The 12,612-nt window shown below is 42.3% G+C and overlaps 1 long non-coding RNA gene across 1 annotated transcript in view; it reads left to right on the plus strand.

Moving 5' to 3' along the window:
- The first annotated feature begins 10,450 nt into the window (after positions 1-10,450).
- LOC115481772 overlaps positions 10,451-12,612 on the plus strand; it is a 60,997-nt gene continuing 58,835 nt past the window's right edge. The window contains exon 1 of the long non-coding RNA XR_003944000.1: positions 10,451-10,661. This is a non-coding gene — a long non-coding RNA (uncharacterized LOC115481772). The remainder of the gene's footprint in view (positions 10,662-12,612) is intronic.

A 12,612-nucleotide genomic window follows, 5' to 3' on the forward strand; every position in this document is an offset into this window, starting at 1 on the left:
GCTGCTTCCTTCTTCAGTGCACAATTGGTTCTAACTGGTACAGACACAGTGTTGCCTCCCAAGATTGACCCATGACTAGGAACCTCATTCATCTCAGGTCCACACAGTAAACAAAGACGGTATTCAGACAAGCAGTGTCCTTGATTGCACAGCACATAATCCATAAAAACAAGGCAAAGGAATTTTGAGAAACCATGACAGTATGGCTCAGGGCTCAGAGCATGGTTCAGAGCATAAGCTTATTTATTTATCCCACATTTTCCCACATATTTGCAGGCTCAATGTGGCTTACAAAGACCTGTTATGGCATCACCATTTCAGAGTACAAAAAATACAATTGGTGTTGCAAAGATAGCAAGGCTAACAAGTCGATCTAATCAAGCAATTATGGAGATAAGACAATCAGAATAAGAGAGGATGTGGTGATGTGTTGTGGATTAGTTATGAGTTCTCGTGGTAGGCTTTGTTGATTTTCAATGATTTGCGAAAGTTAGTTATTACGTTAATCGTTTTCAAGTGATTTGGCAGTGCATTCCACAACTGTGTGCTCATGTAGGAAAAGCTGGATGCATGTGTCAGTCTGTATTTCAATCCTTTGCAGTTGGGGAAATGTAGATTAAGAAATGTACGGGAAGATCTTTTAGCATTTCTGGGTGGAAGGTCCATGAGGTCAAGCATGTATGATGGGACGTCTCCGTGAATAATTTTATGAACAATCGTGCATATTTTGAACGCGATACGTTCTTTCAGTGGGAGCCAGTGTAATTTCTCTCTTAGGGGTTTTGCACTTTCACATTTTGTTTTTCCAAATATAAGTCTGGCTGCGGTATTTTGGGCAGTTTGCAGTTTTTTGATGATCTGTTCTTTACAGCCAGCGTAAAGTGCATTGCAGTAGTCCAGGTGACTTAGTACCATTGACTGTACCAAGTTTCGAAAAATGGCCCTTGGGAAGAAAGGTTTTATTCTTTTGAGTTTCCACATGGAGTGGAACATTTTCTTAGTTGTATTCTTCATGTGGTTTTCAAGTGTGAGAAATCGATCAATGGTAACTCCAAGAATTTTCAGAGTGTTTGAGACTGGGAGAGAAAAGTATGGAGTGGTTATGGTGGAAAATTTACTTGTGTTATGTTGTGAGGTGAATATAAGACATTGTGTTTTTTCTGCATTGAGTTTTAACTGAAATGCATCCGCCCAGGAGTGCAAGATTTGGAAGCTTTGGTTAATCTCGTTGATGATTTCCTTTAGATCGCGTTTGAACGGGATGTAGATTGTGACATCATCTGCATATATGTATGGATTGAGGTTTTGGTTGTCTAGAAGCTTGGCTAGGGGTATCATCATTAGGTTAAAGAAGGTAGGTGAAAGGGAGGATCCTTGGGGAACTCCACATTCAGGTGACCATGGGGCTGATGTTGCCGCTTTGGTTGTTACTTGGTATGATCTTGTTGTCAGGAATCCTCTAAATCAGTTAAGAACGTTGCCTCCAATTCCAAAGTATTCCAGGATGTGTAATAGTATTTCATGATTAACCATATCGAAGGCACTGGACATATCAAATTGCAAAAGAAGTATACTGTTGCCAGTTGCAATTATTTGTTTAAATTTATTCGTTAGAGTTACTATTACTGTTTCGCTCGAAATCCTGATTGAGATTCATGCAGAATTGAGTGTTTGTTTAGGTGGTTAGTGAGCTATTTTGTCACTGCGCCTTCCATGAGTTTGGTTATCAGCGGGATTGATGCTACTGGTCGATAGTTGGTTAGGTCACTTGCAGTTTTCTTTGCGTCTTTGGGTAAAGGCGTGAGTAAGATATTTCCTTTATCTTTTGGGAAGAGACCATTTTATAGCATGTAGTTCAGGTGCCTTGTGAGGTCTGTTATGAATTGTTGAGGGGCCAACCTTATAAGATTGCTAGGGTAGATGTCTAATTTGCATTGCAATTTGGCGTATCTTTTAAGAAATTGGGAGATGCTATCGATCAATAGTATGTCAAAGTTGGTCCATGATCGGTCTGCTGGATATTCCCCAGGTATTGGGTCTAGACATTCAAGGAGGTTTTCGTAATCATTTGAGTTGATGGGTATTATGAGTCGTAATTTTGTAATTTTTTTTTTAAAGTACTTCACCAGGCTGTTTGCTGATGGAGTGTCTGTGCTGTTAGAGGTGACCGGAGCAGTATTTAGTAATTTGTTTATGAGTTGGAAGAGTTTATGTGTGTCTTTGTAGTCTGGTCCAATTTTAGTTTTATAATATAGTCTTTTAGTCTGTCTGATGGTATATTTGTATTTTTTTTTGTAGTTGTTTCCAGTCATTGAGTGCGGAGTCATCTTTTTTCTTATTCCATGCTCTTTCTAATCTTCTGACTTGTGTATTTAATTCTTTCAATTCTTCATTAAACCATGGTATTGAGTTTTTTCTGTGTGAGGTTCTGGTTTGTTGTGGTGCTATTTTGTCTAGTATGGTTCTGCATCTGTTATCCCAATTATGAAGAAACTGGGGTGAGTCTGTAGGTGCTGACCATCCGTTGTTATAAAATTTTGCCAGAATATTAGCAGGTCTATTTTTCCTCTCGTGGTGTAGGCCTCAGGCCTACAAAGGTGACCTAGGAAACACTCCTACAAAGTAAGAGGGTCTTTTTACTAAGCCGTAGTAGTGTTTTTAGCTTGCGGTAGAAATCAGCTGGTGGTAAACGCTAAGATGCCCATTATATTCCTATGCAGGTTTACCATATGTCCTGTTTTATCCAGACATGTCCTTGTTTTGAGGACATGGCCGAGCATCCGGGTGGGTTTTGCCAGCCTGCCCATTTGTCCAGATTTGCGGACGAATGGGCAGGCTGGCAAGCGGATGGGCAGGTGGGCGTTCTATCCTCCCCTCTCTTCCTTTACTTTAGTGAAGTGACCTCTTTGGGGCGGGAAAGAGCCCTCTCTTTCCTGCCAGGCATGTGGCGCCGCTTCAAAATGGCTGCCGAGAGTTCAAGTGGCAGCCTTGCGAGACTACTGTAGAAGTCTTACAAGGTCACTGCTTGAACTCTTGGCAGCCATTTGGAATCAGTGCCAGGAGCAAAAGAAGTCTACAGTCATGCTGGGCAGGAAAGAAGGGGCTATTTCCTGCTCTGAAGAGGCCACTAGACCATTAGGGCCTACAATATGGTATAGGAGGGGAGGGGTAGTGAATTTAGTCATGTGGGTGGAGGGAGACTGAAAAATTGGGGAGGGGATATACATGGGGGAGAGAGTGGGAATCTGGCTTTCTTTGGGGGGTCAAAATCACAGGGGTGGGGTGGGATGTGACAGGGGGCAGGGTGGGGTGTCACAGTAAGGTGGGTCAGGGTGTCACAGGGGGTGGGGTGCTACAGGGGCGGGGCATGTGTCCTCTTTTTCCTTAGGGAAATTATCGTAACCCTATTCCATTAGGCATCTTGGCGTTTACTGCCAGCTGATTTCTACCATGAGCTAAAAATGCTACTGTGGCTTAAAGACCCCCTAACGGCATAAAGTTAGAACAGAAAACAGGATGTCTTAACTTTATGCTCTAAAGTTGTCACTGATCTGTATATTGGCTGGTGCCCGGTTAAATTCTGGTTGACCACTGATAGCCAGATATTCAATGGCAGGAGCTGCATGCCCTGGCATTGAATATTCGTGGCCCCTCCCAAACAACATCGCTGCTCAGCTCCGCTCTGCCCCGCCCCCCACTGGGCAGTACCCCCCAACATCCTCCCCAGCAGTAGCCCAATCCTAATCCCACCTCTCAGTAGGATAGGACCCTCCCCCAGGGCCTACCTGACCTCCCTGTTGGTCCAGCAGGGTGTCGGGGGCAGCAGCGAATTCCCCTCGCTCCTGCCCTTAGCAGCAGCTTCTTGAAAATGGCTGCCTCGACCTCTCACGGCAGTCTTGCGGTACTGCAAGTACAGTGAGAGGTCACGGAAGGGGAGATGCTGGTATGGATAGGACCTTGAGCTGCACTGTGGAAGAGGAGGGGTACATGGTTGAAGATTTGCCTAGGACAGGGTATCACTTATCTTTAGGCTGGCCCTGCTCTTATGCACTTATAGGGCACGTCTTCTTCCCCTTCAAATGTCTTCATCAAAACCCCTTTGTGAAAATTCCATTATGTTGATCAATATCCCGTTCATGACACATACAACACCAGCAATTCATTTAATTTAATTTAAGCACATATATATCTCTAGGCAAGCTATTTCTATGTCGTGAGCAACCATCATATGCAATTTAAAACCAAACAGGAGGTGTATTAGAGCATTGATTTTATCCAGGACTTTTTATAGCTTCACTTTCCTTCAGGCTGTTTTCTCTTCCCGGACATCCTATATTTTCATGATATACATGCTTACCCCCAGATAAGCTGTTGTCCCTGGGGCCATTTACCAAGCAGATCCAATGCCAGAGTCACAAGATCGGGTCTCAGAGAGGAGAGAATACAAACCTCTGCCATGAAGGAAGAGCTATGAAGGAATAGCATCCAGAGGGAGAGACAGTGCCATATTTTGTTTTGGAAATGACAGAGGTTTTCATTCTGTCCCTTTGTCTTCATTGGCCCCCCAAAAAGACAACAGATGTCAGGGCTTGAAGATTTGTTCCCTTTCATCATTGCACAAGTCCCATATTGTTCCCTAAAATAAGTTTTTTTAACATTGATTCGATGAAAGGAACATAAGTATATTTTGTGCAATGTAAAGGGATTATAAAAAAGTGGCCGGCAGTAAATTTAGTGTGTGGGATTTCCCTACGCTCTGACCACTTTTTAGTGTAGTTTTAAAATAGCTGAATTTCTATTTCTGCCATTAATGGCCATACACTAATTTTCGATTTAGCGGGTGGCCATTACCGACTGAGCCCTTACTGTCACATATTTAGAAGGTGGTAAGGGCTCGGTAATCGGGCAGCACATGGCAATGTGCTCACGCTACCCGATTACTGCTGGGCATGCCTACTCCTCGCCCCCTGTGCTAGAAAATAACATTTATTTTCTAGTGCGGGAAATGGTGCGCGACAAAAGCAGAACTATCGCAGAGTGCCAGGGTATGCCTAGCAGTAGCACTGTTTGCCGCTCACTACCCATGTGATAACCCTACCGCACCTTTGTTAAAGGGCCCCTTAGAATCCAAAAGCAGGAATTAGAGTTGAAAGCCTTTTTTTTTTTTTGTTTGCCTGGTGGTGGAGAGTGGGCTAGGGCTGGATTTCGATTAAAATCTTTAACTGTGATTAATTACGTAATTAAAGGTATGTTATCAAGTCGCATAAACCTCCATTGCCCAGTGTGACAAGGAGCTGCAGTGGGGAAAAAAAACAAATAAATAACATAGCCTATCACGATAATAAATTTTAATCAAAATGCAGCCCTGCAAACTCCAAAGAATAAAAAGTCATGAAAAATTATGAATTAAAGAATCTAAAATAGCATGCAGAAAAAAAATAGGGTACCAGCTTACTGTTAATGACATCACTGTGACATAAACTTTTGTCTGGGGAGCAATGTTGGAGGCCTATCACAAGGTCCATCCAATGCTGCAAACAATTACCAAACTCAAGGAAACGCAGCAGATAATTTGGGACAGCCTGCCACAAGGACCGATCGACAAGGCTGCTAAGAACTTCCCAAAGCGACTGAAGGCCTGTATTAAAACAATACAACCCATATATGGCAGATAAAATTGATATAACCTTGATGGTGAGTGAAGCTGAGGACTCTCCAAAGAAGGAGATGTTCCTCCACAAATGTGTGTTTAGGGAAGAAGGAGCCAGGTGTTTCATGCAATTTGTTTGATGTTGCAGGGATCACATGTAAGGGATAAGAGAATGGCCAACGAGCACAAAGTGTGCACATGTATTGGGACAGGAGAGGATGGTGGGAATAAAGAAAATAACTTTTTATGTATAATGAATAAAGCAGGAAATTCCATTTTAGGTACAAAAGTAAGAATAAGAGGAATCACATGTTTTAGAAGAAATGGAACTTATAACAGTATATAAGTACAGAATGAGAAAGCCATGCTCCATAGAGAACAATCACTTTTGTACTGACTTAGAGAAATACCAATAAAGATTTTGCTTGCTGCGTCTATCTAAGTATGATTGTCTCTCTTTTTTGAAGAGAAGGAGTGGGAGGTTGACCACAGATACCAAAGACTGGAGAGATGAACACTTTTAATCAAACATTTTCGTTTGATTAAAAGTGTTCATCTCTCCAGTCTTTGGTATCTGTGGTCAACCTCCCACTCCTTCTCTTCACACTTTTGTGTTTTCCATGGGGCGTTTGAGTTCTCCGCTTCAGGCGGATTCTTCTGTCTCTCTTTTTTATCAGCCAACAAGGCTGAAGTGTTTTCCCCTCCTAAGGGGCAAAGGATGGGATTACATGTCAGGTTGGACTGCTATTTCCTGAGTGCCTGCTAGTGCTTGGGGTGATAGGAATCCTACTAATTTCAGGATTAGGTTAGTGTGCATTATCTTAGTCTCCTGGGCAGGTACTTAAAATACTTTATCATCATTGTGGGGGATCTTGCATAATTCAGTATCTCTGATTACATTTAGCTTAGTGGGGTTTAAAAAAGGTTTGGTCAGCTTCCTAAAGGAAAAATCCATAGGCTATTATTAAAATGGACTTGGGGAAAATCCATTGTTTATTTCTGGGATAAGCAGCATAAAATGTTTTGTACTCTTTTGGGACCTTGCCAGGTATTTGTGACCTGGATTGGCCACTGTTAGAAACAGGATGCTGAGCTTGATGGACCTTTGGTCTGTCCCAGTATGGCAATACTTATGTACTTATATCAGTATTGTATAATAAACAGCTTTTCTATTTTTATAATAACATCTGAGCCTTGTGCCCTTTCCTCTTAGTGTGTATTTGGATTGTGAGAAAAGTGTATGATCTAATCCTCTAAATTTACCATTATAAGTCATATTTCTGCTTCTCACTCCTTGCCAGTCTTCTCCTGAGGTCTCCACAATATTAGTCTTCTTCCCCTCAAAATGCCTTCACCAAAAATCCTTTGTGAAAATTTGATAACGTTGATCAATATTTCCCGTCTGACACATACAACACCAACAATTAATTAATTTTTTTAAACTTTATTTTTATACAAGATTTGAATAATTAACAAGAAAAACTGGATATAGAAGTAATCCTAATAGAGCAATTATCAAAACTACAGTAGTAAGAAATTCACTCATAGCCCCCAACACTGGAGGTCCAACAGTAAATTACTGAGAAATAACAAAGACGTAATATATCAAAAAGAAAAGGCCTCAATGCTACCTGTAACAACTACCTGAAAGCAGCCACATTACTGTCTCTCACACAATGGGTTCTATCCCAAAGGGATGAAAACATGTTATCTACAAAAGATTTTAACTGCGCAGGATCATAGAAAATATAGGGCCCCTTTTACTAAGCTGCATAGGCGCCTACACTTGCCCAACGCACTTCAAAATGGACTTACCGTCCGACTACTGCAAGGCTCTTGCGGTAATTTCATTTTTGGCTCATGTCCGATACACACATCTGAAAAATATTTGTTATCTTCAGATGCACGTAGCGGACATGCACCAAGTGGCATCTGATGCACGTAGGTCCTTACCGCCCAAATTCTTTACCACTAGGCTGGTGGTAAGGTCAGAGACCCAAAATGGATGAGCGGCAATTGTGTTTTTGCCGCATGTCCATTTTAGAGAGAAAAAAAGGGCTTTTTTACAGGCCTGCTGAAAAATGATACTGCGCGTGCCCAAAACCTGTGCCTACACTATAGCAAGCCACTTTTCAGCACACCTTTGTAAAAGGACCCCATAATGTATAGTCTGGAGGAGTAGCCTAGTGGTTAATGCAGTGGACTTTGATCCTGGGGAACTGAGTTCAATTCCCACTGCAGCTCCTTGTGACTCTGGGCAAGTCATTTAACCCTCCATTGCCCCTGGTACAAAATAAGTACTTGAACATATGTAAACCACTTTGAATGTAGTTGCAAAATCCTCAGAAAGGCAGTATATCAAGTCCCATTTCCCTATTTGAGATTCTGCATGGAATGTTGCTACTATTGGAGATTCTAGATGGAATGTTAATGTTGCTATTCCACTAGCAACATTCCATGTAGAAGCCTGCCCTTGCAGATCAGCAACGTGGCCGCGCAGGCTTCTGTTTCTGTGAATCTGACATCCTGCGTGGCCGCATTGCTGATCTGCAAGGGAAGGCTTCTACGTGGAATGTTGCTAGTGGAGGAGTAGCCTAGTGTTTAGTGCAGTGGACTTTGATCCTGGGGGAACTGAGTTCAATTCCCACTGCAGCTCCTTGTGACTTTGGGCAAGTCACTTAATCCTCCATTGCCCCTGGTACAAAATAAGTACCTGAATATATGTAAACCGCTTTGAATGTAGTTGCAAAAACCTCAGAAAGGTGGTATATCAAGTCCTATTTCCCTTTCTCCCTTAAGTAAACATTTAGCAGGAGATTAAAATAAAAATGATCTATTAGCTTGAATAACACATTAGTGAAGAGCCAGAAATAGCTTCTGCCTTTCCTGGGTTTCCTTGCTCACATCTGGAAAACACCAATTGACCCTTTTACTAAGCCGCGGTAGGCCCACGATGCGCTAAATAAGCACTACTGTGGGATGTGCTGAGGTGTCCCATGGTCCTTTTCCATTTAGCGTGCACTAATCCCACTCTGGAAAATATTTGTTATTTTCTAGGGCAGGAGGCGTGTCTTGGGAGGAGAGTAGATGTGCCTGATCTAATCAGGTAGCACAGGCACATTACGGCACACTACCCAATTACCATGGGAAGCCCTTACTTCCTCCTAAATAGGAGGCAGCAAGGGCTAAGGCGGTAATGCCCACACGCTAATTTAGAAATTGAAATTCAGCCATTTTAGAGCAACGCTAAAAAGTGGCCAGAGTGCACAGGAAACCCAGGTGCTAAAACTACTGCCAGCCACTTTTTAGCACAGCTTAGTAAAAGGACCACCAAATCTTTTGACCCATAAACAATTTAACAGAATTTTTGAAAAACAAACGACACAAACAAAGTTGCCTTTCTAGTCACTAACTCCAAAGATGTTTCTAAAATACCAGTCACATTCAGGCTACCTGGTGAGACACAATTGTAAGTTCCAAACCCTCATATGGAATTGGGTTTGAAATCTCAGCAGTCTGTTGTTTCTTATATGGTAGGGAAAGGGAATGTGACTTGATATACCACCTTTCTGTGGTTTTTTGCAACTACATTCTAAGTGGTTTACGTGGAGGGGCATAATTGAATGAAAACGTCTATCTCTATGGGCGTTTATCTCCGAGAACGGGTCCGTGAAGGGGCGGACTGAACCGTATTTTCGAAAAAATTAACGTCCATGTTTTATTCGACAATTTGTGAGCTGGGCATTTTTGTTTTTCAGTGATAATGGAAAATGAAAGCGCCCAGCTCAAAAACGAATAAATCCAAGGCATTTGTTCGTGGGAGGGGCCAGGAGTCGTAGTGCACTGGTCCCCCTCACATGCCAGGACACCAACCGGGCACCCTAGGGGGCACTTTTACAAAAACAAAAAAAAAGGTAAAAGAGCTCCCAGGTGCATAGCACCCTTCCCTTGTGTGTTGAGCCCCCCAAATCCCCCTCAAAACCCACTGCCCACAAGTCTACACCATTACTATAGCCCTAAGGGGTGAAGGGGGGCACCTACATGTGGGTACAGTGGGTTTGGGGGGGTTGGCGACTAAGCATTAAGCAGCACAATTGTAACAGGTAGGGGGGGATGGGCCTGGGTCCACCTGCCTGAAGTCCACTGCACCCCCTAACAACTGCTCCAGGGACCTGCATACTGCTGCCAGGGAGGTGGGTATGACATTTGAGGGTGAAAATAAAAAGTTGTGAAACATCATTTTTTGTGGTGGGAGGGGGTTAGTGACCACTGGGGGAGTCAGGGGAGGTAATCCCTGATTCCCTCTGGTGGTAATCTGGTCATTTAGGGCACTTTTTGGGGCCTTATTCGTGAAAAAACAGGGTCCAGGAAAAGTGCCCTAAATTCTAGCTACAAACGCATACTTTTTTTCCATTATCGGCGAAAGGCGCCCATCTCTCCTCGGCCGATAACCACGCCCCAGTTCCACCTTCGCCACGCCTCCGACACGCCCCCGTCAACTTTGTACGCTTCCGCGATGGAGTGCAGTTGAAAACGTCCAAAATCGGCTTTCCATTATACCGATTTATTCGTTTTTGTGAGATAAACGTCTATCTCCCGATTTGGGTCGAAATCTAGGCGTTTTTCTTTTTCAGTTATAAGCTAGATAGTATATACAGGTACTTATTTGTACCTGGGGCAATGGAGTGTTATGTGACTTGCCTAGAGTCACAAGAAACTATAGTGAGAATCAAACCCAATTCCCCAGGATCAAGGTCTGCTGCATTAACCACTAGACTACTCCTCCACTCCAAGTAATAGTGTTTATTAATAGGTGGCAAGGTCTCTTGTGGAAGCTCCAATATTTCTTAAATCATTCTCTAGCTGACTGTATGCTGGTTTCTTGAGGAGAAACTAAAAGAGACTGAAGTTATCCAGATGAAAGCTCCACTCAACAAATAGAAAACTCTTTAAAATCATGCAATATCAGGATCTTGAATTTTCCTCCAGTGCTAGATTTACCCCATTCAGGGTTACCATATGACTCCAGAAAAAGGAGGACAGATTGAGCTAGTCTGGGTTTTGCTTCCATTGAAAGCAATGGAAGTAAAACCCAGACTGGTTCAATCTGTCCTCCTTTTTCTGGAGTTTCCAACAATTCCACCAGACTAAAAAATATATAACCCAGCTAAAGAACTTTTTTTGTTATTTTTAAATTGCAGTGCTCAATAGTGCTGTAGTGTCCTTTAGACCAAATGTCTCTGGATTGGAACTGCAGCAGTCTCACATCATAGCACACGCCATCCCTGCCTTCCGAATCTCACAGCATTAAACATTCCCTGCCTGGGAGGGGAGGAAACAAAGATATTATACTGATGACACTTATCTTAGCTGTTTGTGGTGGAGTGCTCAGTCTGCAGTGCCTCCATCCAGAGCTCCCGTGATTAGTGCATAGTGATTAAAACAACAGGTTCTCTGTCTTTATCCCCTTTTTCTGGAGCCATATGTTAACCCTAGGCAATTCTAATTTGTTTTGCTTGGGGAATTCAATTGGGATATCAGAACTACAAGTCACTGCATGCAATGTGGTAAACCCTGCCAGTGGGCTACCATAATCCTGGGAGACATGCAACCAATAACCCTGGGGCACTGCAATAATAAAGAAGGCTAGAATAGTAAGTTCAGTTTAAGTCTCGTTATGCCTTTGGGCAGCTTTATGATTTAGCACATTTTCAGCTGTAGTGCTATTTTGCCCCTGTCCCTGCCTTGGCTACAAAGTACATGAACACAGTGCAGGTACTTTGTGGCTGCTAAATGCACAGAGGCTGGGCCTCATTCAACAGAAAAGAGGTTCTGGAAGGAGAGTGAAAGGGGACAGACTCAGGTCTAATCTAAGGTAATGATGGTGAATTGATAGAACAGCCTTCCAACGGAAATGGTGGAGACAAGGAATGTGGCCGATTTCAAGAAAACAAATTTAATAAAAGTAAAGTATTAAAAAAAGAAGAGAGAATGCATAGGATAAGCACAGAGGATCTCTCAGAGAGAGGGAGACATTATAGAGTCTAAGCAGTCAGTTTGGATTTGGTGGGGGAGACTGATAGGCTGTTTTGTCTTTTTCTGTTATCAGGTTCTTTGTTTTATTTTCAAAGGGAAGCAATGCAGGTTTTTTTCCCCTTTGGAAATTTACATATGCATGTTGAGTTTTACTGTTTATTAAACTGATTGATTCTGTCTGTTATAGACTACTCATTGCATGTGCGGTAGATCAGCCTTTTCTGTATGTGTTTATTTTAACCATCTGTACTGCATTGTTGAATGGTGCCAGCGAATTTGAATTTTGATTTCAGATTTAATTAGTCACCTTTCCAAGTTCAAGGTGAGTTATAAGTTCAGGTGCACAGTAACCCTATTACTCTATAAACTTGAGTACACAATTGTAGGATGTTTAGCTGCCGTTATAGAATTCGCATTGGGCACATATCATCTCAGTACCTAACTTTAACCAAGCTTTTGAGAATTATTTCCTAAGGGGGTAATTCTGTATAGGGCGTTAAAAGTCACACACCAAAACAGTGAGCACTCAGCTAGTATTCTATAATTAATACACCTAAAGCATAAGGTGATAGAAATGCCTAAATATAGACGCAACTACGTACACTGTGTTTATGGAAGATGTACATAGGCATGCCTAAATATGACACCTTGCTCTCCTGATATTATTCAAGAAAATGCACAGTAGAATAGTAGGAATGTCCATGACCTGTCCATGCCCCTCCCACGTGGACACCCCTTCTACATGATACGTTAGACAATTTATAGAATAGGGCCATAACTTATGCTCAAAACTATAAATTACTGCCAATTGTTTTCTTTTACTTATTTATTTATTGCATTTGTATCCCACATTTTCCCACCTATTTGCAGGTTCAATGTGGCTTACAAAGAGACCTGTTATGGCATCACCATTCCAGGGTAACAGA

This window comes from Microcaecilia unicolor, chromosome 12 (assembly GCF_901765095.1).
Source record: "Microcaecilia unicolor chromosome 12, aMicUni1.1, whole genome shotgun sequence".
In the NCBI taxonomy this organism is placed as follows: domain Eukaryota; kingdom Metazoa; phylum Chordata; class Amphibia; order Gymnophiona; family Siphonopidae; genus Microcaecilia; species Microcaecilia unicolor.